Source organism: Amblyomma maculatum, chromosome 8 (assembly GCF_055883805.1).
Source record: "Amblyomma maculatum isolate TAMU_Amacu chromosome 8, ASM5588380v1, whole genome shotgun sequence".
NCBI classification, from domain to species: Eukaryota; Metazoa; Arthropoda; class Arachnida; order Ixodida; family Ixodidae; genus Amblyomma; species Amblyomma maculatum.
Genome location: NC_139351.1, coordinates 16,660,445 through 16,688,281, shown reverse-complemented (window position 1 = coordinate 16,688,281; position 27,837 = coordinate 16,660,445). Strand labels below are relative to the sequence as shown.

The 27,837-nt window shown below is 45.5% G+C and overlaps 1 long non-coding RNA gene across 2 annotated transcripts; it reads left to right on the top strand.

Moving 5' to 3' along the window:
• The first annotated feature begins 55 nt into the window (after positions 1 to 55).
• On the top strand, positions 56 to 25,557 carry LOC146180616 (uncharacterized). 2 transcript variants are annotated; one of them, XR_014700094.1, is made up of 4 exons: positions 56 to 140; positions 2,185 to 2,427; positions 18,580 to 18,636; positions 24,497 to 25,557. It is a non-coding gene; the product is annotated as an uncharacterized LOC146180616 (long non-coding RNA). The 2 variants fall into 2 exon arrangements; XR_014700093.1 differs by having other exon boundaries at positions 2,162 to 2,427.
• Positions 25,558 to 27,837: the final 2,280 nt, after the last annotated feature.

Here is a 27,837-nt window from a genome sequence, read left to right as displayed (position 1 = left end):
GTCTGTCCCCTTTCTTCGTCCTGTAATTTTTTTTTTTTTTTTTTCTGCGCTGAAAATATGCATTCGTGGTACCGAGACCAAGTAGGCTGTCTTTCCACGTTAACAGAAGAGCGGTTTGCCGACTACGCATATCAGTTAAGGTGAGCAGTACTCTGGATTTATACCAGTTGTGCATATTCCTGAAACAACAAAGGACAAGGTCTGGGGAAGACCAAACATCGTTTATTGGGTGCGGCTCGTTATTTGATCACTCGGCACCAAGGATCGAGGCTCTCATGATAGAGAGATGCGCGCACGTGTGCCTCCTCGCCATTCTCATGGCCTAGCTGAGACATGGCAGCGAGTGACCTGGCCTACTGGAACAGTACTGTGCCAGCCCATGCATCATTCCGTCTTTGCAATGGCGTGTTCGATTGGCTGCCAGTCTTGGGGAATGTACCCTGAGTTTGATTGACTAGCGTCGTCTGGGAGGGGATGGACCCTGGGGATGGAAAGTGAACAGTAATGATCTAGGCTGTGGAAAAACTGCTTATCCAGATGCTGTTCACATTAAGTATTTAGTTACTGTCCTTTTTGCTCTTCAGACCTTTTCTTTATTTAAATAAGATTTTGTAAAAGTGTCTTCAAACCTGGCTTCTTTCATTTTCTTAATCTTGGAGCTTAAATCTTTGTCTTGAATAACATTCGCCAATAAGCCCCGAGGACAGAATCATCAATTTTGCAGTTGGAAGAGCTATGTTACAAGTTGCATGAGAATATCTCACACTAAGTGCCAAAAACATATTGCTATGGGGCAGCAGGCCTCATATTGGCCATTGGGTCGTCGGAGTCTTTGGTTGGCATTTCTGATCAGTTGCATCTCTGGTCAGCCTCGTTTTGTCTTGTGGTTGTGTGGGTGACATCTAGAGTCAGTAGGGTCATATGGCTGTATCTCTCCTTCGTCGTGTCATGTAGTCGGGGCGGTGGAACGGCGAGGACTTGCCAGGTCCGGCAGGCTGGGGAAGAGCCAAGCGATGCGTCTCAGGTACCCACTGCTGACAGCGGACGACGACGGGGTGCGCCGAAGGTCCGGGCCAGGATGAAAGGATGAACCACCCAGCACCTCTACCAATATGTTACGGGGCGGCAACCCTGAACACAGAGATGGTCATGAGATGATTTTAATGAATCATGACGAGCCTAGTGCAACCGCTGCTGCCCGTGCCACTCCCGCTTATTTTTCCTCGTTCGTAACAATAGAACTACGCAGAACTTGACATGGACGGCTCAGGGATTGAAGCTAATGTTCGAAGTTCAATAATGGAGGGATACTGGGAAAAATTCATAAGGCATCCTCAGTGTTCAAATGTATACAATTGAATGTTACGTGGTCTTGGTAGTTGTAAAAAAAAAATAATGAGCAAAAGCATTGTGAACAGTGTCATCTAGACAGATTTGCTCAACGTAATTGCAGTACTGCAATCAAGAAATGCAGTCACAGTGTTACTTGACTATACAATATGTAATGCAACAATGACTATAACATGAAGGCACAACATTATATTCTGCTAGGTCCCAAGCTACATAGGAATTGATAGTAATGAGAGAGTCGACATGTACACTCCAAAAGTTTGCAGCAAGAACTAAAGGAAGTAAACATGCCCTATAGAGACTGCATGAAGCTAATTCAGTGTAAACTGAAGGGGAAATGGCGATGTGGAATAATCACTTGAATAAATTGTACCTCATGGTGTTCATGAAGAAATTGAAGTCATAAGTTCTTTATGTGCAGATGATCCTATGCAGCCTTCACGTTAGACACACGTGGCTTGCACACAACTTTTTATCAATGCAAAAAGCAGTTACTATCTATAAAGCATAGAGAGGGGTACCCACAGCCTTCAATTAATTGCTTAAAGCATAAGCTGCAAAAAAGGATTTTAGTGTAGTTTATAATTACTGCATTCCATTTCACCTCAGCCTACTCTTAGGTGAAAGTGCGATTGTAGTCTTGTCATAGTTCTCTAAAAGAAGGATAGTGCCATAAAAGCCAACAGAACACAAGGATTCAAGCAAATATGATATGTGTATCCCAATAAATATATTACTCTGTAATATTTTTTTACGTGGCATAACTGCTCTGGGACTAAATTTTTAATTCCTGCTTCGACTGGGGGGACAGCTGCGTTCCTGCTTTTTGTGCAGATATTTCTCGGCTTGACTGGACCGGCAAGCATACCCGATGAAGCAACATGTGTCACTGCTGCCGGACTCTACGGAGTCTGCGCGCTACAACTACCACGTTCCGTCGACGTTTGGACGGCACCGCCCTCAACTTCCTCGGCCCCGGCCTATATAAGACGCTCTTCACACAGCAGTCACTTCAGTGGGCACGTCAGCGGGCCACCGGTCAACGCCATGACAAACCCGTTCCTGCTTTTTGTGCAGGTCAGTAATAATTCTTCCACCATAAAAACTAGCAACCGTTGTCTGGTCTTGCTGGCGTGCCCCAATGGTGTTTGTGCGGTGTACCTATACGTACAGGATATTCTGCTTTCATTGCTGATGCTTTGTGGTGATGTCGAGGTTAATCCCGGACCAAACAATCAGGAGCTACTGCTGCAACTTTTGGATGGTCAAAAGAGTATTAAGGAAAGACTGGACACAATCGAAGCAAAGATTAAACAGGTTGAAGAATCAGCAGCGATAGTAAAGGAGGTTGGTATGAAGATCACTGATATGGAAAATACAATTAAAACACTGGAAAAAAAGTTAGTTGATTTCGAAGACAGAAGTAGGCGAAATAACGTCACTGTGTTTGGCATTCCTGAGCGCACCGATGAAACGTATTCATCACTTATGGAAGATGTGGTGGATGACTTGTTTCAAAGTACACTCGGCGTACAGGTATCTTCTGTAGAAAGGATACACAGACTAGGAAAAAAAAAAGTAGGGAATCCAAGACCAGTAATTCTTAAACTTATTGATCACCGAGAAAAAGTGAACGTTATTCAAAACTGCTACAAGATAGAAAAGGAAAAGAATATAGCCGTTAGCGAAGACTTCTCGGCAGCCACAAGGCAAATCAGAAAGTGCTTATGGGACAACACGGCTGATATTAGAAGGCAGGGAGGAAAGGTAAAGTTTAGGGGTGTGCGAATATTCGAAATTTTCGAATATCGAATCGAATATCATAATATTCGATTCGTTAAACGAATCAAATAGTGGAAATTGAAAATTATTCGAAACTGTTCGAATATCTTCGCAAATTTTTGAATAATTTTCGAATACTTCTCTAATAACTGGCACGAATTAACGTCTCGGTTACCTCCGACCATTCTCGCGAAGGCAGCGTCAGCTTCGAGCAGGCACAGCTTGCTGCCGCAATAAACCTACGCGAGAAGCAGAGATCACCGTTTTAGGGAGCCTACATGCTTCAGCGTGGCCGCGACATGTTCCATTCGCATGGAAACATCGGACATATCACGAATCGCGGAGGCAACTTCTCGTAGTCGTGTCATAGTTCACACGTCTCTAATCTGCCGAGAAGTAACGCTACATGTTTATTCCCTGAAAATTTCATTCACTTTCATCATCAATAGTTGAGCTTAAGTTTATTATGCGAGTGGCGCATGACATGAGAGTTGCATGAATGTTGTCAGATTTCAGACACTTTTTAATGTTTTGTAATCAACGTACAAATGATATGAACATAACTTGCAGAGTATTCGATTCGTATTCGATTTGCTGCTTTCACTATTTGATTCGTATTCGATTCGCTGCTTTCACTATTCAATTCGTATTCGATTTGCTTTTTAGCTACATTATTCGTATTCGATTCGATAGCAAGAGTGCACTATTCGTATTCGATTCGGTTCGGAAAAAGTACTATTCGCACACCCCTAGTAAAGTTGATCTACGACAAAGTTAGAATTGACAAAAAAATGTTTCAATGGGACAGCGCCCAGAGGAAGATAGTGCCTATCGTTGAAACTTCACTCGTATCTGAAACGACACCATGACCCGAACCTTCCATTAAAAGTACATTCTGTTGCCTCAATGTGAATGCACGCAGTATGGTTAACAAGATAACAGATCTGGAAAGTATTGTTATGGTCCATAGCCCACAAATAATAGTCATTACAGAAACATGGTTACATTCAGATATAAGCGATGCTGAAATCACTCCAGCAGGTTACGGAATTTACCGTAACTACAGAGATTCCCGAGGTGGCGGAGTAGCCATACTTTTTAAGGAGTGCTTGAGTGCGTCCAAACTACCTGACCCTATTGGAATGGAGTGCGTCATCGTCAAGATTGTATTGGAGGGTTTACAACTTCTAATTGGTGGATTTTATCGTCCTCCTAACTCTAGTCCTGCATTTTTAGTAAACCTGAATGAATTTCTATGCAGACATAGGAACCAATCTTGTAGCATTCTGTTGACAGGAGACTTTAATGCACCGGATGTCAATTGGGGTAATGAGTTCCCAAAAGCGCGCTCTCATTCTGGTGAACTCTTTGTTGACATACTTCTAATGCACAATTTAACGCAATTAGTGAAACTACCTACCCGTGTTCACGGCGGAAGTGCGTCGACATTAGATTTATTTCTCGTGAATGACAAGGTCATACATATGAATCCAAGTGTGCATATTTTTGAAGGGATTTCTGACCACAAAATAGTGTCCCTTACCTTGAAATTGAAGAATGTCTTTAAGCTGAAACAGAGGGAAATGGTTGTACTCGATTTTTCTCGCGCTAGTGATGTGGATGTACTTGATGCATTGGACAATTCGTTCTCTTCTTTTGTTGCCAAACATGAATGTAGTAGCATATCCGTTGATGTGTTGTGGTTATTCTTCAAAGGTGTAGTTATGCACTGCATAAACCACTTCATTCCCCAGAGAAAGGTCATAAAACGCACTTCTAAACCTTGGATGACAAAAGAAATAGCCCATGCAGGGCGAAAGGTTAAAAAAGCAAGAAAGAAATATCTACAGCGCCCTTCTCCTGCGGGCGCACACCACTTATCTGAACTGCGTCTGTTTCTGAAGAATGCAATAAAAAAGAGCAAAGACCATTATCAAAGTGTACGTCTAAAACAGTTTCTTACCGAGTCCCGGCAAAAATTTTGGCGTCACTTGTCGCCAAAGAAGCAATCAGTTTCGAATCTGTTGATCAATGTTAATGTCGTAACGGATCAAGGGGAAGTAGCTGATGCCTTAAACCTTTATTTCTGTTCTGTTTTTACCAAAGATGATGGCGTTACTCCGCAGTTCAACGCTTTTGCCGAAATTCCTCCGATAAATATTCCAGCTATCAGTGAAGAAGGAGTACTAACACTTCTGCTCAATCTAGATGTTAAAAAGTCGCCGGGGATTGACGGCATTCCTGCTTCCTTTCTTTTCCGTTACGCTGAATGGTCCGCTAAGTACTTATGTCTGATATTTGAAAAATCATTGTTACGCGCAGAACTTCCAAGCGATTGGAACATGGAAAAATTACCCCGATACCGAAAGCAGAGGACCGGCTTCTTGTTTCATCATATAGGCCCATTTCCTTGCTATGTACTTGTATAAAGGCATTTGATCACATTATATTTGCTGAGCAGAACGGCATTATTGATAGCCGACAGCATGGCTTCCGTCGAAAACATTCCACGGTAACACAACTAATAGAAACTGTCCATGATCTCGCAGCAGCATTAGATAGGGGTAGTCAAGTAGACATAATATTTCTAGATTTTGAGAAAGCGTTTGATCGCGTCTGCCATCAAAAACTGCTTTTAAAATTGAAACCTATCCTTAAAAATGATTCATTGCTCTCATGGCTAGCAGCATATCTTTCAATCCGGCGTCAGACTGTATCCATTGACGGAATCAGTTCGGATTCCGCGCCTGTTGAGTCCGGCGTTCCTCAGGGTTCCGTCCTTGGACCATTACTTTTTTTGCTTTTTATAAACGGCATTGCTTCCGACATATCGATTAAAGTACGCCTGTTCGACGATGATTGTATACTTTATCACGAGATTTACAGCCAGAATGATCAGGTACTGTTAAATACGTCCTTGAGTAAAATTCAGGTCTGGTGCAAAACTTGGCAAATGTGCATAAACTACAAAAAAACAGTAGCTATGACTGTGACTCGAAAAGTCAATCCGCTGAAGTTCTGCTACAACATCGATAACAACACGTTATCTCCGGTAAATAATTACAAATATCTAGGAGTTATAATCACGTCAGATTTAAAATGGAATGACCACATAACATACACTGTAAATAAAGCTATGAGGCAACTTGGATATTTGAGGAGAACCCTTGCTAAATCCCCAGCAGAAATCAGACTTCTTGCCTACAAATCTTTCATTAGACCGGTTTTAGAATATGCGGCAGTTGTTTGGGATCCGCACACAAAGATCAATGTCACCAAACTTGAAAATGCCCAGCGTAAATGTGTCAGGTTCATATACAATTGTTATAGCTGGAAAACATCCCCAACAGCACTTTTACAAGCAGCTAATTTAGAAACCCTGCAGGCAAGACGATGCCAAGAAAGATTAAAAATGTTTTATTTGATCTACCACAACCAGCTTGGCATAGATAGAAATGCATACTTTCATTCAGTTACCCAACGACAAACTCGTTCTTTTCATTCTAAGAAAGTGAGCGATTTTTCGTGCAGAACAAATGTGTTCAATGCCTCATTTTTTCCTAAAACTATCCGTACTTGGAACGACTTACCTGCAAATGTGGCTGAGTGTTCGACGTTGTCTTCTTTTCTGAGTGCATTCCATGATAGATAGCGGTGTTTCACATTGTCATATCATGGTGTTTACACTTCACTTTTTTTCGTGCTTTTTGCTCTGTACAAGTGATATGCCTTTTTTTTTTCGTTGTCGTCATCCGCAAGACGGAATGTACTATGTATTCTCGTGAATTGTATTTTTCTGTACCCCCCACTCCTGCCTAAAGCCTGACATTCAGGCTGGCAGTATGCAATAAATAAATAAATTGTGCCAGTTTGATACAAGTGCGATTTTCTGTGCTAAACGCATTCAGTTGGTTGAATAATGCCAAAAAGGGCAAGCAAGTACGACACATTTTTTTTGCCCTGCATGCCGCAACTTATGGGATATTCTGATCCGAACATTTGAAATAGTTTGTGAATTACACTTCTTAGTGCATTCATAGCCACCTAATTATTGCGAATATTTGGTAGTTCTCAATTTTCAATTAAACATTTTACTACTGAACTCGCACCAGCCATTGCAAATACTAGATAACATGCATTGGTTGCGACTTTTCACAACAGTTACATCGGTTCGCTTGCGCTTCTCTTATGGAATCAACAGTCAGCCTGCATGGTCATGCTAGTTAGGCTTTGCATGAAAGCAAATCGAGAACTGACTACTGATGAATCGAGTCATGCTACAACTCTCAATTGCTGGCATATGCTTTCACATTCGTTGTATTCTATGCATTGACTCATGGTGTAAGTAGGGTCTATTATGAGGCAGTGATTCTGAAAAAGCTGACTAACTGCTAGGTTGATTAGGTTGTAAAGATGAAGATGTACATGAGCCGTCTTCAGTGACATCGCTATCGGACCTACTGGACCTGCTTGCATGTGGACTCTTCCTGCCATACTTCTAGAAAGAGTCCCAGTACCTCTAATAAACCCCATCCTACATTTGGTTGAGTCACAAGTTAGAAACATCAGTCCTGGAGCTCCGTAGCCGCACTCTTTCTACACCTGCAATGCCAGACGAGGTCCAACATCAAGGCAGGTGGGTCCAACTGTCATCTGCACCGGCTCCCTTCGCCAACGGGACCCGACTATCTTCAGTGGGACTGATCAGCGTAATGTCGAAGATTGGCTCACTTCTTACGAATGGGTGAGCCTCTACAATAAATGGGACGATGAAACTAAATTGAACAACGTAATATTTTATCTCATCGACGTGGCAAATTTGTGGTACTGCAACCATGAAAGAAACATCCGTACGAGGGCTGCATTTAAAACAACCCGCAGTCGTGGCCGAGTGGTTTGGGCGCCCGTCTCGGCTGCGGGAGGTGGTCAGTTCGAAACCCGCCGCCGGACACCCACCGGTAAAATTGGGTACAAGCATCCCCCGGCCCGGCGCCCGGCTCCTTTAGGGGTGTGCGTTTGGAAGAGGCTCTGCTAACCCTGCTGTGCCCCTTCGGGGGCTTAGTTTCGAACAACCATGGCCCCTTGCGACTGCTGCCCTACCCGACCTGTGAGAACCAGACCTTTGCAGGTCATTAGTTGTTCGAAACTTTAAGCCCTCTAAGGAGCACAGCAGGGTTAGCAGAGCCTCTTCCAAACGCACACCCCTGAGAGAGCCGGGCGCCGGGCCGGGGGACGCTTGTACCCATTTTACCGGTGGGTGTCCGGCGGTGGGTTTCGAACTGGCCACCTCCCGCAGTCGAGACGGGCGCCCAAACCACTCGGCCCGGCTGTCAGGAAATTGCACACCGAGCAGTGCTTGCATGAACGGTCGCAGCAGGTCGGCAAGCACATCTTGAAGGGTATTGATGATACCTTCCACATGTCAGCATGTGACTTGCGTGCCATTAATGAAGTCTTCATGCTCTGCCAGAGTTTCGAGGGTGTTGACGCGTCAGCCCCAAGCACAGGTTGAATCGCTTGCTGAAGTGACACCTGCAGAAGACAGCCCATTGTTACTGCAACAACCTAAAGCATTAATTCATGAAGAGGTGGCGCGTCAGCTTTCCCTGCTTCCTAGCCCTCAAGAGCAGCCCCATCATTTGGCCCCAGCATTGCGGCAGGCTATCCAGGAGCAGGTTGTTGAGGCGCTTCCATCTGCTCATCCGCCATCAGTTGTCGCTGCTGCTCCTCTGACTTACGCCGTTCCAAGACTTGTCACCACTCCTATGACCTACGACGATGTCATCCCAAGGCCTGTCGCCGGTCCTTTGATTTACGCCGACATTGTTGCACGACCTCGACCACCGATCCTTACACTCTACCGTCAGTGCCTGTGCAAGCACCAGCACCCTATTTTCGACCGGCTCCAAGACCACGCAATTCCTGGCGCACGACAGATAACCGGCCAATCTGCTACACCTTAGGGCTGGATGGACATATTTCCTGCTACTAAAACCGTCTACCAGTGTCGGCACCACCTACCCAGGGTTCTAGGTACTGGTCTTCGATGCCTCAGTATTCTGCATCTACTGAGCCTCCAGCAAGCCGTCATTTCTCACCAGACCGCTCAGCTATCTCCAACCGCCGTTCACTGTCGCTGTGACGCTGCTCTATCTCTGTGATGCGACGTCGGCCGAGTCACATGAGAAAAACTAGAGGCTGCAGTTCCTGAGGCGAGAACTGTGACCCCGTCGAACTTTCCAAATCCTCATCTATCGCCAGCCAACCTTATTGAACTTTTCGTTGAGGGTGTTTCTGTCATGCTCCTAATTGACACAGGTGCTGCGATTTCGGTATGGGCTCAAAGCTTTGCAGCTCTTTAAAGAAAGTGAAGAGGCCAATTGCAGGACTTTCGTTGCGAAGGGCCAGCGCTCAGCATATCAAGCCTTTAGCAGCTTGCATCGCTCGAGTAGTGATCCAGGATTGCCTTTATACAATTAAGTTCGTCATGCTGCCAAGTTGCTCGCACGCTGTAGTTTTAGGCTGGGATTTCCAATGGCGTCATGTCGCTATAATCGATTGTGCTTGCGCTGAAGTCGGATTTTCTGCGCTGCTTGAGCCCATGTCTATGCGCTAAAGCCCATGTAGCCGAAGACATCGACATTCTTCCCTCTTCTTTCTTACTTGTAAATGTCACTTGTGACTGCGTGTGATCAAACTATCCTCTTCACACCAGCACATGCATTTTGCGCCGAAAGTGCCTTCCGTTGCCCTATACTGTACTCACTGTTTCTGCTGGCTCCTCTACGCTCTAGGTCTCTAACCCGTTTAACTATCCCACTTCTTTTTGCCACGGTGAATGTCTCTGGAGCCTACAAGCCATCGCATCTCTTCTCCGTGAAGAGGCTGATGACATGCCGCACCTCGTCATAACTGTGCTCAGCCCTCCACTTTCTGTACCAGCTCCCTCTTCCACAGACCTGTTCCGCCACTTCATCGATGCCAGTCTTCCTGCGCTTCAGCGAACGTAACTTGCCCTCCTTCAATAGTTCAGCTCTGCCTTCGACTCCCACCAAAATTCCCTGGGCCAAAGTTCAACTGTCACTCACCGGATCAACACTGAAGACCATGCACCACTGCGACAGCAGCTCTACCGTGTCTCTGCAACAGAGCACCAGGTTATTGAAGAGCAAGTAGACCAGATACTCCAGAACAGCATCATACAGCCCTAAAACAGCCCTTGGGCTTCGCCTGTTGTGCTCGTTAAAAAGGATGGTTCCATCTGCTTCTGCGTAGATTACAGCCGACTTAATAAGATTATGAAGAAAGACGTCTATCCTCTTTCGTACATAGACGATGCACTGGACTGTTTGCAAAGGGCCGAATTCTTTTCCTCCCTAGATTTGTTCCGGGGAGGGGCAGGTCCCGATGGAAGCGGCTGACCGCTCTAAAACTGCTTTTGTTACTCCTAACAGCGTGTACAAATTATGCCTTTCAGCCTTTTCAATCCTCCTGCGACATTTGAGCGAATTATGGACACCATTTGGCGAGGACTGAAATGGGAGACCTGCCTCTGCTATCTCGACATTGTCGTCTTTCCTCTCCTGTCTTCGACTCTCATCTCTACTGCCTGAAGCACATCTTGACCTGCTTTTCTGATGCCGGCTTGCAGCTCAACTTAAAGTAATGTCGTTTTGCCACCTGTCAACAGACCATTTTAGGGCACATTGTTTCCAGGAAAGGGGTTTCTCCAGACCCGGCCAAACTTTATGCTGTCGCTGCCTTTCCCAAGCCAAGATCCATCCAAGACCTGCGCAGCTTCCTTGGCTTGTGCTCCTACTTTCGTTGGTTCATTCAAAACTTCACCTCCATTGCTGCCCCTTTGACACAGCTACTGTCAGGCAGTTATGACTTTTCGCTCTGGCCACCGTCATGCACGATGCCTTCAATACGTTGTGCCACATCCTCACGACACCACCCATCCTGTGTCACTCCGACCCAACGGCCTCTACTGAAGTACATACCAACACAGATAGTGTCAGTCTCGGGGCTGTACTCGCTCAGCGGAAATCTGGATTTGCTGAATGCGCCGTCGCCTATGCAAGCCGAAGGCAGAGTTAAATTACTCGGTCACTGAAAAATAGTGTTTGGCAATAGTTTGGGCTCTTACCAAATTCTACCCTTACCTTGCGCTGGGCTGGCTTTTATTCCTGGAAGGCCCATCCAGCCGTCTTGCCAGGTGGGCTTTTCGTCTACAGGAATTTGATGTCAACAGTGTGCCAACTGCAGTGCTCCTGAGAGCCTCTCGCATGTTTTTTTTTTAGTGTATAGTTGCGAGAACAATGTGGCGGCTCGCATATAGGATGTTTAATACCGCTCTAGCCGCAAGCATCGAGATGCTGATGCCCTTTTTTGCTGCCCCCTACCAGCTGATGTCATCAGCCTTTCCACCTCGGACGCCTCGCCGTCACTTCACATCAGTGACATCACATGCCTTCTACGAAGTGGAGGGACTTCTGAATCGCTTCTCTTATCAATCTCCTCTCCGATCCATCGGCTGCTTCTCCATCGCGTGTGCTTCGCCACTCGTGACAACCTACTTTATTGCCTCAACTACATTGCTGAAGGTCGCAAATGGTTGCTAGTCCTTCCTTGCCAACTACGCTCGCAAGTCTGCGACTGCTTCTGCGCTGACCCACAGTGCGGCCATGCGGGAGTGTTCTAGACATACCATCGGCTACGCTTACGATACTAGTGGAGGGGCGTCCTCAAATACATTCGCTCATGACTCGCCTGTCAATGTCGCAAGTTCCCTCCTCATCGTTGTGCTGATGAGTTGGAGCCGTTACCTTGCCCATCACACCCCTTTGATCGCATCGGTATTGATTTATATGGCCTGCTCCCGTACACTGCTGCTAAAGACCGTTGGACCATCGTCACTGTTGACCACCTGACGAGATAGGCTGAAACCGCTGTCCTTCCATTTTCCACAGCGTCCGACGTAGCTTCGTTCATTTTGCAGCAATTCGTCCTTTGCCACGGCACACCTCGTGAGCTACTCGGTGATTGAGGACGTGCCTTTTTATCTGACGTTAAAGCTCTATTGAACAAGTGCCACATAATTCATCGAACTTCTACCGCCCATCATCCGCAAACTAACGGACCCACTGAACGCTTTAAATGTACCTTTGCAACATGCTTTCTAAGTATGTCTTCTTCGACCACTCTGACTGGGATCTCCTCCTTCCATATGTGACATATGCGTACAATACTGCTACTCAGTCAACTACTGGTTTCTCTGTGTTCTGTCTTCTTTACGGCCGTCACCCTTCTGCTCCACTAGATATCATTCTTCCGTACAGACCAGACGCATCTGAGTATACCCCTGCTTCTGAAGCTGCCCGACACGCAAAGGAGTGTCGCCAAATTGGCTGGTCTCATGACTGAAATCCAGTCCCACCAGAAGTCCCGCCACGACCACCATCATCTCTGCCGACGCGGCCGCGAAACTGTCCACGTCCAGCGTCTTAAGCAAAATTGCCGCCATCTATCGGATCTTCAGTGAACTGCGCTATGCGACGCTATGTTTAAGGGTTGAGTGCGTTGGCTGTGCTTACGACTGCTGTTGCCGCGTTAGCTGCGTCTGCTTTGTGCTGTGATTTTCGTATATTTGTTCGCATTCAAAGCAAGAAATGACGGAATAATAGACTATTGACTTGTCCACGCTGCCTACATTCCAGTTTTACTTCGTGAAGCTATACTACACTGCCAAAACTTCTTGCGAATGGTGGTATCAGCGTAGCTACAAACGGCAAAACTTTCATTGTTGCTCTGGGCATTCCTTGATACACTACTAAAATACACGTCCATGAAAGTGCACAACATATTGATATGGCTTCCGGGTGTAAAACATGTCTGCGATGTCATTACACGTACACGAAGAACCTTAATGTTGTTTCTTGATATTTTTTTTAGTATAGGACTGATGCCTAATAAACACTCTACTCTGATGGACCTTCACAGTTCCCAGTGCAGTGCGCGCACTACTGTTCCCATCCTCTGTCTGAACATTTAGCAGCTGATGTATCTCGTTAGCGTGTAATCAACCATATAGCAGATCCCATATTCTATATGTTACTGGCTAAAACTCCTAACCACGTGAATTTGCTGGCGAAACGCGACAGGTCAACGACATGATTCCGTGCGCGCTGATCCTCCTCAGATATGTAGCTTCTGTTGCCGTCACATTGTGGTTCTATTTTGTGAAAATCAATATATACCAGATACTGCTGCCTGCGAAGTCACATAGCAGAGGTCTGCCTTATACCCAGACGCAACGTCAAGCTCCTTCGTGGATGCGTATTCGATCAGTGCTTTGTGCAATGCGCAGTTATTGCAGAAATGTCTTTCTCCTCTCCAATGCCACATTCTTTTCTTTTTCCTTCCGTGATTCTTGGCAGAATCGAAGTATTTCAATTGTTTTTCATTGTCCATGTCAGGGATGAGCTCAGTATAGTGAGACAGGCACCAACTGTTGGAGCCTATTCAGAGTCTGTATCAGTTTCTAGCATTTTAGAAAAGCTTTTTTTTCGGGGGGGGGGGGGGGGGGGGGGGGAGGGCTGTACTAGTTTCTAGCATTTGAGAAAACCTTTTTTTTTTAAGTCCCTGAAAGGGGGGGGGGGGGGGGAGGGGGCGAACAAGGTTTAATGACTTTCTTTGCTTGTGAAGATATTGAATGAAAAAACTAAAAGCACTGCATTCCCATGCAATATTTGACACTAGCGACACTCTTCACGAAATCGTTTAGCGAAAAAGTAGCGAACACATACGGGCTGTCTAATGTTAAAAGGCAGTTTTCTTTCTATAGCTGCCAAACATATTTTGCAAAGTCCGAATTTATGGGGAGTGCAGTCATTTGACACCTGAAAGAACACATATGTCTTCAGTGTGGAGGTGTGACGTAAGGGATTTCTTTTTTTGCCATATTGCAAAACAACAAACATTATTTGCCAGTAGCAATTCAGGGAAGTAGTAGTATGTACCGAATAATGGGCATACAGAAAATGTGATGCACACATGTATAGGGCTGAGTACTCTTAGACAAAATAAAATTGGAACACATGTGTGCGCTCATTCTTGTTTCTACTGTGATAGCCGCAGTAGCAAACCTCACTGCTAAGCCAAGTAAGGCTCGCTACAAGCAATATTGCTCTGTGGATGGTGTCAAATGGTTGACTGTGTCAATCCCTACCTCATTACACTGTTTTCATGGCACGTCATGAAGGTTAAACGAAGAAACGGCATTCGGTGATATGGATGGGAGAAAAAGAAACTGCCGTGGTCCATGTTAGGGCGTTAAGGCGTCACTCCTTTGCGATGCACCTCACATAGCTCACAGAAAACAAATCTCATACTAATAAAAAAAGCAAACAGCACGGTGAACACCATCACTATAGCAACAACAATCATGCAAACTCGCTGTAGACGAGAGCAGCTAAACGGTAGAGGCAGTTGCTGTCACATATATACTCTTAGTCATTTCTTTTGCAAGTTATGTTCTGGAGACGCATCTCAGCAACTTAAGCCTGGACGTAGTCAACTATATCCAATTCATCAACGAATCGAATGCGTAAAGACGTTAGAATGTCATGCTGGAATTTAAGAGAGCTGTCTGGCGCCTTTGAAGTGCCGAAACGTGTTCTATCTGGATACCTGGATGTATACATACGGGCGAAACCTGTTGACAGCTTGTAGGCATGAAATCGTAAAAGCTGGGATGAATTGGCACATGAAGGAAATCAGGAACAACACTCTTGCACATCTTTTACGGCGCAGTCCGTCTACAGGTCTACAGTCCGTCTGCCTTACCACCGAATACGGATTTGCAATCTTCCAATGCACTCTAAATAAGATATTTTACAATTCAGGCGCGCCGTTGATCGAAAGTGCTCCTAACGTAACTACCACGCAAGAACAGATTAACACAAGCCTCAAGAAAAAAAAAAGCTCGAGGGATATAACTTGCTGCTTTTTTTCTTCTACATCCTTATTTTAATTTTGCGTTCAACAAGTGGCACAACAGTATGTCGATATTATCGGCAACAACGAGCATTAACGCAGCCGGCTGCGCAACCCCCTACTATGCCGCTTGCCGCTCCTCAATGCAGCTACCCTTGAACATGGCGGAAATGCGCGCAGCGGCTGATAGATGGCAGCAATTTTGCATAAGGTCTATGCTATGACCCTGCAGTACATTGTAAGTCGCCAGAGTGGCTCCTCTTCCCCCAGGGGGCTCCTATTAAGACTTACATGCAAAAGTGAAGAAGAAGATTCCATGCGCTGTCTCCAGTGACATCGCTATCAGTGTATGCGCTGGACTTGCTTGTACGCAGACTGTTCCTGCTGTGTTTTTAGATCGAGCCCCAGTACCTCTAATAAACTCCTATCCTACAAAGTCTAAGCTTTCTCTAGTTCGCTGAGATTTTACTTGGCGCCTCTTGAACAATCGACAGCAAGATAATCGGTTGGTTTCGAAGCGGAAGCTTTACTGTGGTAGCCAACTCAAGCCTTCAGTGTCAGTATCGGTGGGTGCCTGAAAGAGCGCCAATTGGGTCTTGTCCTTTATTGTGGGAGGGTGACAATAGAATGAGCCTGCCATGACATTTGAATTCACGTTATCCCTATACCACAGGCAGGAACTTCTAACTCTGGCCTCTTCTTTGATATGGGAGGGTGATATCAGAATCAGCCTCCTTGAACCCTCTGCATTCATGTTACCCCTAGGACACACAGACACGTCCATACGGCTTAGTTAAAGCGGGACTTTATATGTGGGCTGGTAGCTTACGCTGTCGTGTCATACATTAAATGATGAGCTTAAGTGTCACCAATACTGTAGTGCTCTACACTGATAGGGCGTAATAGAGGAATAATGTAGCAAGCAAAAGAATCTTCTGCTTCCATCTAGGCTTAACCAGAGGTAAACCTCAGCTAATATCTTTTAAATGTGTGAATGCTTTTAATACTTGGGTATCTATAAGTTTAAAAAGCACTACTTCTGTACAAGGCTGTCTCAGTACAATGTTGGGCATGTGATGCTGCAAAGAGCTCAAAACTAAGCTGTATGCAAATCGTTATTTGATTTGTTACTTGGCCCCAACTTGGATTTAAGAGCATTGCTCGAGACAAGAGTTCTTGCTCTTTGGAAGCTACGTCTGATTCTATGAAAATCTGGCAGTGCAAAAAAATGTATGTGGTGACCTACGCAGTGTAAAAAAGTCAGGTTGCAACCAGTTATCGTCTGATTGACATATTGATTGGTTGTGAATTTTTGGGCTACTGCTGCTGTCTGTCTAGAACTTTGCAATTCCAACTACCTTATCTGTAATGAAACCACCCCTTTTCATAAAGACTGATTTCTTCTTGAGAGCTACCTTTCTTGTTCAGAGTCGGCTTGATCTTCTTTATGTTCTCCTTCAACCTATCATTTACCTTATGCTAATTCATTTTATTTGAATGTTCATCCAGCTGTACCATCTGTCACGGCCTTTATGCTTTGGCATTTTTCTGTCTCTTTTTCCTTTTAGAGGTCGCAGGATTATATCCAGGGACCTTATTTCTATTGTGCATTCTGTGACCATGTTTTGCGAAAGCAACACTACAACAGCCAAAGCAAGGCCTCGGGTGGCCGCTGCTATCTTGAAGAAGCGTAGCTACGAGAAGAAGGCGAAGAAGAGGAAGAACACTCGGTCACCCGCAGCTAATGCTTGTGCTCCACATTCGGTTCAGCAGCGTTGAACCCTTCTCATTTTTTAAGTCCAAACACTCAACTTGTGATCCTTTCTTGAAGTGATAAATCTGTTCCCCAGAGTGTGAATGTGTGCTGCATTACAAGGATGCTATGCTGTGTTTCATTCCACAGGAACCAGTCGAGTGAGGATGAGGAGCAAATTTGGCTGAGGAAAAATTCTTGAAAGCTGCATACTTCTGGCAGCCATTGCAGACCCTTACTTTTGTGCTTGTATCCTTCAAAGCAGCATACGCGGCATTTTTATATATGTAAAGTTAAGTGCATGAGAATAAAGTCATTTGTTCCTGAAAAACTAACCGGAATGCTGGGATTAAAAGGAAAGTGCTTTTTTTAATGATACCTAAGCAACATAGATTTCATGCCTGCATATCTAGCCATGTTTTTGCAGCACAGTGCCAGTTGCGCCCTCTTTTCATGCACGTATGGTTTCCTTTTGGTGGTGCCTGTTAGAGAAACGAAACTATAGAGTGCTTAGCTATGCCTTTTGGGCTTCGTCACTTCTGCTTGTCACATTGTCATTTATATGGATGCTTCCTGAGCATCTCTGCTTGAGTCATTTGTGTTTTTCTTGTAGTGACACTCCTGTGTTCTTTGTCATTTTGCAGGCTGTTGTTGATAAACCGAGGTGTGCAAGAGACCAGAGGAAGAAACCTTCAATGCCACGCCTGCCAACTCCCCCTGACTGCATTGTTTGATCCCCATAATCTGTGAAGTTTAATGTGCAGTGGTCTCAGTGCATTTTCATAGTGTAGAAATCATTTTGATGAAATTGTTTGGATCACAGAGATTTAATGAGGAAAAGCGGCATTGTCTTCAGAGTAAAAAACTACATGCATTGGAATAATTATTCTTTAGACACCTCTATTGTGACAGATCTTTATTCATGTGATGTGGTACTAAAAAGTATGAGTTCTTGCTTAGCTCATTTCATTGTGATTTTTCTACTTTGTTGCTGTTTTATCTCTTTTTCATTTTCTTTTCTCTTCTGCTTGAAGATTTCTGAAAACTACAGCTCTGTAAAGACATGCATTGTCAGTATTATGTTATGAATTGTGCTGTGCTTTGATTTTTTTTTTTTCGTTTGTACACATTTCTATGTGGTCCTGACGTGTTGTCTGTGATTCCTTGTGGTTGGTCACAGGTGACCAAGCTGTTTTCTTGGCACACATGGCTCCAATGAATTGTTCAGGAAGTTGTTCAGTGGCGTGTACATTCAACCTGCACCTTGACATCTTTTATTACTCTTTCAAGCTTCTTCATAGCAGGTGACATTTTACTGTATGAGACAATATGTGCAATGCCCATCTTTTCATACTTTGATGTCTGAGGGATGAGGGCTTCAAAATTCACTCTTTGTGCTTCATGCAATATGCAAGTCATGCTTGTGACTGGCTGCACCTATACAGCAGTGGACGAGTGGACTCTGTTTACAGCTTATCTTTTTATTTTTAAATATATATGTGGAAGAACTTTTGTTTGCAAGCCTCAGTTATGATAATTCTGTTTGTTCTTGTTTCTGGGATCCTTGTGGAATCCTTTTAGCAACAATAATCAGCAGCAAAAAAAAAGTTACGATGTCCCTTAAAATAAAATATCAATTAAGCTATAATATCTTGAGTCTTGCAACATAATAGATTTTACCTCTCTTCTTAATGCAGGCGCGTCGAGGAGTGAGGACTGCATGCTTGGTGCATATCCTGGGCAGAGTTCAGCAGGTTAGTATTTTTTTCCACAGAAGTGCTTACCCGAAGGTTGTGATTTATTGAGCAAGATAATGTCAAAGTATATCTGCCAACCCCGCCTTATTTGCACGCAGACTCCGAACTTTTGACGTAATTTTGTATTTATACAGCCGAGGCTCGGTATCTCTTGAAAACTTGCCTCATCTGTGCAAGAATAGCTTTTACAAAGCCTGCACCACAGAATCTACAACTGCATTGTAATCATGAGCATCACCATAAATAGCCACACTAGCACTATCAGCATCAAGCAGCAGCTAAAAGCTAAAGTAGGTGTGGCTGTTTGGATTTGATGTTTGCTGTTGCAGCTGCATGTTTGAGTGGTTGCTTGTGTGTATGTTTGGGTTAGTTAGGCCACCTGTGTGAGGTGCACAGCTTAAAGTTAAAATTCGATTGACCTAGAATCCACGCCGTTATCAAAGCCCACGGAGATATTTGCAGTAATTTTTGTGGTATTATTTCTCTGAATTTCTGTGCTTCGTGGCAGCGAAAAAAAACTTGTGGATGCGAGGGGAGGGGATTAAAAACACGAACTGAATTTTGTTCATCAATGTGCAACACAACTAAGGTCGAAAGGATGGTGTGAAGAAAGGATGGTGATGGAGAAGAATGGCCTCTTGAGTGTGAATGCCGCTAGGCCAGAACAAGAATGCTGTGGTTGGGGGCACCATCAGCTTTTCGCAGGAGGCAACAGCATGTCTAGTCAGCTTGTGTTTTTGGTGTGTCAATGTTCGCATGTTTCTGTGCACTCACTGCATAAGCTTCTCGCTCATACTTGCTGGCATATATGCTATCAACATATAAAAAAATCTAAAGTGTTTTGTTCTTGGGTGCGATTCAATCTGGATATAAATTGTGTTTGGAAAAAGTGGCTGTGCTGGCTTGCCAAGATCAGTTTGCGAAATGGGTACACACCATTCTAAGGTTAACAAACCACTGCTGGTCATTTTGGCTGTTTGTGAAAGAAGGCACCTTGATACATTGTGCATATCTTCTTCTTCATCTTAAATTTCGCCTCTATTATTGCTCCTCTCATCCAGCTCCTCTCCGGCAGCTCCGACCTCTGCGCATGGACACCTGCTTGTGATGACGCCTTCAACACTTTACGCCGTCTTTTAGTTTCGCCTCCCATCCTCCGCCACTTCGACCCGAATGCGCCAACTGAGATTCACACTGACGCTAGCGGTATTGGGATAGGCGCCGTTCTCACCCAACGCAAACCTGGTATCCGAGACTATGTGGTGGCGTACGCAAGCCGCACCTTGACCAAGGCAGAGTCCAATTATTCTGTTACAGAAAGAGAATGCTTGGCCATTATTTGGGCCATCGGCAAATTCCGTCCGTATGTCTATGGCCGACCATTTTATGTGGTCACTGATCATCACGCTCTGTGCTGGCTGGCGTCCCTCAAGGACCCGTCTGGCCGCCTTGCTCGCTGGGCTCTTCGCCTCCAAGAGTATGACATTCGTGTCATATATCGCTCAGGCCTCAAGCATACTGACGCGGACGCTCTTTCGCGCTCACCGCTGCCTCCCTCTTCGTTGCCTGATGAGATCTGCGCCTACGATTTGTCTTCGCTTGCCACTATTGACATGGCCACGGAACAGCGGCGCGACCCGTGGATATCTACACTTCTGGACTTTCTTTCAAGTCACTCTCCAGGTCGTCTGTCTCGGGCGCTTGCCCGCCAAGCTCACCATTTTTCAATTCGTGACGGGCTGCTCTATCGCCGCAATTATCTTCACGACGGAAGGAAGTGGCTTTTAGTCATCCCCCGTCATCTCCGCGCCGAAATTTGTGCTGCTTTCCATACTGATCCCCAGTGCGCCCACGGCGGAGTGTTGAAAACCTACACGCGCTTGCGTCTACGCTTCTTCTGGCGTGGAATGTACCGCTTTGTCCGCCATTTTGTCCGCTCCTGCCAGTCTTGCCAACGCCGAAAAACTCCTCTCAAGTCCTCTGCTTCGTTGCAGCCGTTGCCCTGTCCTGCCCGTCCGTTTGATCGTGTCGGCATAGATCTATACGGTCCCCTTCCTACAACTTCAGCTGGCAACCGCTGGATTATCGTGGCAGTGGATCATCTAACCCGCTACACTGAGACATCATCATTGCCCTCTGCTTCCGCACGCGACGTGGCTGCCTTTATTCTGAAAAACCTGGTTCTTCGCCATGGTGCCCCTCGCGAACTGCTCAGTGACCGCGGACGCGTTTTCTTATCAGACGCTCTTGAGGCTCTCCTGAAAGAATGCCGCATCATACACCGCACCGCTACCTCGTACCACCCTCAGACGAATGGACTGACAGAACGTTTTAACCGCACTCTCGGTGACATGCTGACTATGTACGTGAACACCGACCATTCCAATTGGGACCAAGTTCTACCGTTTGTTACTTACACATATAACACCGCGACACAGGCCACTACTGGATTCTCTCCATTCTTTCTCCTTTACGGGCGCGAGCCACCCTGTACTATGGACACACTTTTTCCCTACCGCCCTGACGTTTCCGAATCTTCCCCGCTATCCGATGCCGTCACGTACGCAGAAGAATGCCGTCAGCTCGCCCGCTCTCTCACAACAGAAAATCAGTGGCAACAAAAATACCTCCGTGATACCGGCGAAGCTTCGTCATATCTCCCGGACACACTGGTGTGGCTCTGGGTGCCCTCCACAACCCCTGGCCTTTCAAAGAAGTTTCTTGCTCGCTACCACGGGCCATATAGGGTCCTCCAGCAAACATCTGCAGTCAACTACGTAGTTGAGCCCGTCACGCCCTCTGCGGACTTGCGTCGCCGTGGTCGTGAAACAGTTCACGTGAACCGATTGAAGCCATTCTATGACCCCGCTGTGCTTTCCGCGCCATAAGTCGCCAGGATGGCTCCTTTTTTTTACCCGGGGGGAAAATGTACTGTGATATTCATCGCCATCGACATGCACCTGTGCGTTGTGCGACGAAGACAAAGAAGAAGTACGCTGGGCTCTCCGTTGCAAGGTCCTGTCCTCACAGCTCTCCATCTGAGCGTCAATAAACGCCCTATTACAATAGTAAAACCTTATTAATACGAAGTCATCGGGACCGCGAGAAATCTAATTAAGCGGGTTTTCGAATGAACCAAACACACCAAGAAATATGACTCAGGCAAAAACTTCGTCAAAGTAATGCACTACCTTTATTCGGCATATTTTTGATTACCTAAACTATTACAGAGATGCTGGTTTACCACGTACTGTAGTTTGCGGCTCCGAAGTTCATGTTCTCAAGTTGGTAAACTAGGTGAAACAGTTCAGAACTTCCATCGTAGCACTCGACAAAACCGAATAACGTTCAGCGATCCGATAACTTCACTGAGAGAAGATGCTCGGGAGGCTCGTCGCTATGGCGTATGTTCGCAGCAGCAGTAACCTCACTCTTCAAGTCTGAGTCGTGGGTCTGCCCACCACTCTCAAAGTTCAAATACTCGGCGAAGCCGGCCGCGTTAGACTCATCATCCTATGCACAGGGCATTGATGTGGTCACAATAATTTGCTCCTTATTCGTCAAACGTACATGGGTAGTTCGCATCTGCATCAACAGTGCTTTCACTGGAGAAACAAGCGTGTTCAAAGCACTGCCTGATCAATGTGGGCTCCGCTTGTTTCCAAGCGTACATCATGAGGCATATGGCTCCTAGGAGATCGACGAAATACTCCTTTGCCATTGTCATATCAAAGGAGCATATACTTTAGCAGGTGGCGCCGATAAACCTTCCTTGTATGGGGAATGACACCTTGGTCCACTGACTGTGAGATCGAAGTGGTGTTCGGAGGTAGAAATACCATCCGGATGGCCTGGAGGTGTGGGTTACCATGTGCCGGGCAGTAGTCAATGACAAATACGACATTCTTGCCTGTGGCCGCAAACTTCCGGTCAAGTTGCCATACGTACTCCTCAAATATTGCACTTGTCACACAGACTTTCTTATTGCGCCTGTAGACAAGTTCACCCCTTGGCGGCAGCCCCACATTTTTGAAGGAGCAAGGCTTCCCCGTCTTCCCGACAGAAAAGTAAGAGAAGTCCAGTTATTATGTTCTTTAAGATGGCTAAACCATCCATTACTACACATGAATTCTTCGTGCCCAAGTCCCAGAGCCAGGTCGTTGCCCTTCACCTGAGTATATTTCCATTTATGGGAAGGTGGGCTGCGTTTGCTTTCTGCAGCCAGCGAAGCAGAGCAGATTCCACATCTTGATATGCGGGAGCCTGCACTCGGGACCGCTTTAATGAATCTGTCCTTTTAGCTAACTCGCTATTAGAAAAAGCATTCTTGCCTGCTTCTTGCATTAAGTAGAACTTCTACTGCAGCGTTAAAGTCTTGTACTTCGGCATTTCATTCACTAATGCGGTCACAAAGCTAGCACTTCTGCACAGCCCAAAAAACAATGGCACAGCAGCCGACCCCTCACCGCCATGCACAACACAAAGAAATGCAGGCTAGGCCTGCATGGTGCATGCTTGCAGCGTCGGAGGCACTGGGGAAGAGCGGTCGCAGAACGGAACACATGCTGCCGCTGACGCAGTACGAAGAGAGGGCGGAGCACGCCGTGGAGTGGAGTGGGGGTGAGATCGTGGTCGTGTGCAGTGAAGCACTTCTCTGCAGGCGCACGTTTCAGCGATCCACGGGGTACACTGTGGACCGATTTTTGTTCTGAAGGTGCTCTGGCTGGGGCACTTCACATATGAATCATCGCCATCGCTATGTGGGTTTGCCTCGCGGCTCTGTTGGGCTATCGTTTCGCCAGGTTTGCAGCGAAAAATGGATTGGGCATTGTTGTATGGCTCCCAAATTTTCGAGTTAACTGGGCTGGCGCAGGCCGCCAGGTGGAAGTATCCGGCCAAATTTACATTGGAAAAAATGGAACCACAGAAAATTTTCGAATTAACAGAGTTCGAATTATCGAGGTTTTACTGTATATTACGGTGGTGTTAAAACTGCCTAATGTCATTTAGGATGGTCTTACAAAAGGGCAGCAGAGTTCCTAGAAACAGGAGGTCAAAATGATTTTGGAGCATCTCGCTGCAGTATGTGGAATAATCCAGGGCCGCCCTGGCTGGCAGAAAAGCTTTGAATCGCTTTCGAATGTGATAACACCCACCGCTATAAGAGTATGGTGTAAGAATAAACTTCTTTGGTGATCATGGCTTTGACTGTCACATTCACTTCCAAGGACACGAAAATATTGCATAGACAGTCATTAGAAATATTCTCTAAAAATATCCATAAAATTCGGTCTAAATAATTGACATAATGGGTGCTTGCTTTCAGCCAGCAGAAAACTCCCATAAGATTCTTACAGATGCCCCAATCTGCAGTTATATCCATATTCAGGCTTCTTTGGTGCCGGATTCAATGTTATTCTCTCCACTAAGCACCAATGGGGCTCGCCTGTTGTGCCACTTGGTCTTCAGAGCATCGATGACAGTGAGTAAGCAAATGCACCGTGCATGCTGGCGGTGCCCCTGAGCTCAAAACAACTGCCCAGCATTCATATTAATGGGGCCACGTTCTCGCCCAGTCGGTTTTCACACCTCCAAGATGCAGTGATTCAAGTGAATGGGCCGCAAGCAGTGTATTTGGTTTGGCTACAAATGCCGTCTATTTCCTGGCAGTTGTGAAATTTCTGCAGGCCTTTTATCCAACTGCATCCAGCATTTGCAGCAGTCCTATCTTTCCTCAGACCTGAATAGTGGTTGATAAACAGCCTATGAATGTGTTTGTTAAAATCAATTCTTATTTTGTTGTGCATTGTTGGTTTTTGCATTTTGATGAAATGTTTTTTTTTATTTTTAAACACAGGATCAGTCATCACACACACTGGGCATCGTATACCACCTGGACAAAGTTCACCCTGTCAAAGCTGGCCTGAGAGTCCCTACAGAAAATATGATGTTAGCAGCATAGATGATAAGCATGCAGGGAAGAAGACACTTGAGTGCCGCTACTGCAAGAAGAGATTTGCATATAGAAGTAGGCTGGTCACTCATCTTCGAATACATACCGGTGACCGCCCATACCGATGTCCCTACTGCGAAAACAGTTTTGCACAAAAGGGCAACCTTCTTAGCCATCTTACCATCCACACGGATGATCGTCCATATCATTGTGACCAATGTGGTAGTTCATTTCGGAGAAAGAGTTTTCTGGTGGAGCACCTCCGAACGCACACAGGTGAACGCCCATATTGTTGTGACTACTGCAGCAAAACCTTTGCAAGTAAGAGCAATATGATGATGCACATTCGTTCCCATACGGGCGAAAGGCCGTATCAATGCGAGCTGTGTCCCATGGCTTTTGTGAGGAATGCGCACCTTGTGCAACATCTGCAATTCCACAAGGGTAATGGCCATTAAGTGTGACTTATGCCCGGTGACGTTTGTAATCAAATCGAGTTTGAAACACCACAGTGAGAAAAAACATCAAAAGGAAGGCAGCACTCCATAACAGCTGTTGGCAGCGTGCTTTGCTAGTTATGTACCTCAAGCTGAAAACATGCTAAGTGTTTTGCTTGCAAACTTTTGTCAGAAGTTTGTTGCATTTGGAAGCTTCCTTGCTGACAGAAATGGATATATGCAATCTCAAATTTGACGCACACAGCTGTTTTTTGTTTGCTCTGCAAGAAGCAGCAGCCTACTGATCTGATGAATCCTATCAGGTTTTGTCATTAGGGTACCACTCCAATCACTGCAACTATTCTGTTAACCACCACTACAGCAAAACTGTGATTCTTTTAATTTCTTGTTATATTCATTTCTGGATGTGTAAAGTGACAAAGGAAAACAAATTTCTTGCCTCATTTAATTGCATTACTATGGAAGTTTTTGGATTTGTTTCTTCTTTTATAAAGCAAAGTGTCCATATTGCCATTTTGTTAAATACTTGTACATGTGTGTGTGCATATATAAGCTGCATCTTACTAGTACTTGCCAAGGGGCATAAACTTGGAGGTTACGAAAAGAGCTCAGCATAAATTGACCAAGCAGAGCAGGCCATGTCAAAGACAAGATGCCCACTGGTCTTTAAAGTTAAAAGACTGTAGTTCTGGGGAAGGCAAGTATATCATAAGGTTGCAGAAAGTGAGCACCAGGACAGCTGAGATTAAGCAGTTTGCCGGGGTCAAATAATTGCAGCTGGCACAGGACAGGATTACTTGGAGAGATATGGCAGAGGCCATTGCCCTGCAGTGGTAATTGGGCTGCAGGATGATAATGATAATTTGGAATATGATTTCTTGATGGCTGTAATATTTTCGTATTGGACAAAACTAGCAGTGAAAGTGTGTAAAGAGGGCTAATAACATTTCATTTTACATCAAAATTTCATAGAGGCGAGCTGTTAACTGCAATGTGAAGACCAAAAAAAAAAAGCTGGTTGAGAGGACTTGGTAAAAATCTTGAAAGTAACATCCAAAAAGGTGCTGAGCATTGGACAACCTTCCAATGCTGCCATCAAATACCTCTTGGAGGACACTTCAGCTCTGCTTTCAAGAATGATTCAACAGAATTGATTTCCATCTGTGGTTTTGCTTAACTGTGAATACTCATTTGTATACATGTACTTTGCAGCTTACCTAAGCTCTAATCCTCATTGTTGCCAACATCTCACATTTCATTAATATACAGTCGTAACCTACCATATGGGATAGACCGCAATTGAGAAACCCCTTGATTTAAGCAAGGCATGCAAACAGATCAGTGTACAGACACTGGATTTTTCGTAGTGGGCCTGATTCCCATCTGAAGGGCTGCCCCAGTTGTCGGCTCATGCCGTATTAAGTGGTCTTATGACATCACGCAACCTAACCTAGCTACCACCAATCAGTGGCCATCAAGATTATAACGAGCGTTATTGCAGGGCGAGCTCGTATGACAGGTCTAGGTCAAGGTAGGCGCTTGCAGGTCTTGGTTTGAACAGCTGGTGCTCACGTCTCATGCTGGCGCCAGGTCATCTCTTTCTTTACAGATGGAGTAACCAATCTCTTAAAAGATATAAGAATAACCAGGTGCTTATACAATAGGAAAAAGGTGTCGAAGCCTCTAGAGGTAAAGAGAGCATAGGCAAGGGTGTCCCCTGTCACCTTTGTTGTTCATGCTGGAGCTTCAATGATTAGAGGCTGAGCTAGAGAGCAGTGGATTCAGCTTCAACCTTTCCTTCTTCAATCAGGGAGAATTTATCCAACAGTGGATAATGTATGCAGATGATATAGTACTAATGGCTGACAACAGGGTAGATTTGCAGGTGTTGATGGATACCTGCAGTACAGAGGGAGGTAAATTAGTTCTGAAATTTAGCAACGGAAAATCAGCAGTCACGATTTTTAATGATAATGAGGGCGGTGAACTTAAGATACAGGAGGACATGCTGGAAGTAGTGGATAAGTACAAGCATCTTGGGGAGTGGCTAAATAATGGAGCTGAATATCTAATGAAGCATGATAAATATGTAGCAGTTCGCAGCCATCATGAAAAAAGGCACTGTGGAATCCGCCTTTTGCGGGAGGATGTGGCGCCATCATGCGGGAGCGGGCGAGAAACACATTGGACGGCAGTGTAGCAGACGACGCGAAAGCGTACCATACTAAATGGCCACGCCAACCCAGGTAGAAAGCGGATGCTCCCCCCTTTTTTGGCCTCTGGGCGGAAAGTAGTGACAGTGATTGCAGTATATCATGTTCACGCATATACTAGCTTCGTATTGTAAGAGCGTGTAGCGCGGGCCGTGTTCGACGTGACAATGAGACGCTCTCAGGTTCTCTCAGCCTGCAGGTTTTCGGCAGACGGGAGAGCGCGGAGGCAGAGAGAGAGAGAGAAGGATCTCAAAGGGCAAATCAGCCAGGGGTTTTTTGATGCTGCAGAGCTAGGTGGAATCGTCTCCTATCACTTCGAGCGGCGCATATGCGCGGGGTGTCTTGAGTTACCAAGCACAATGCGGTCACCGCGGCGCCGGCATGGCGCAATGGGCGTCGCTTGGCAGAGAGGCACTTATACACACCTCCTGAAAAGGGCATTGTCCCGGCCGGAATGCACACCTGCAAGAAACGCGTGGCATTTTTTTGGCAACGGATGATTCAGCGCTGTATCCGGTTTCTAACTTTCTGCCCTTAGGAGTCTGAACGTATGTGGTATGAAAAGGTTCTCGGT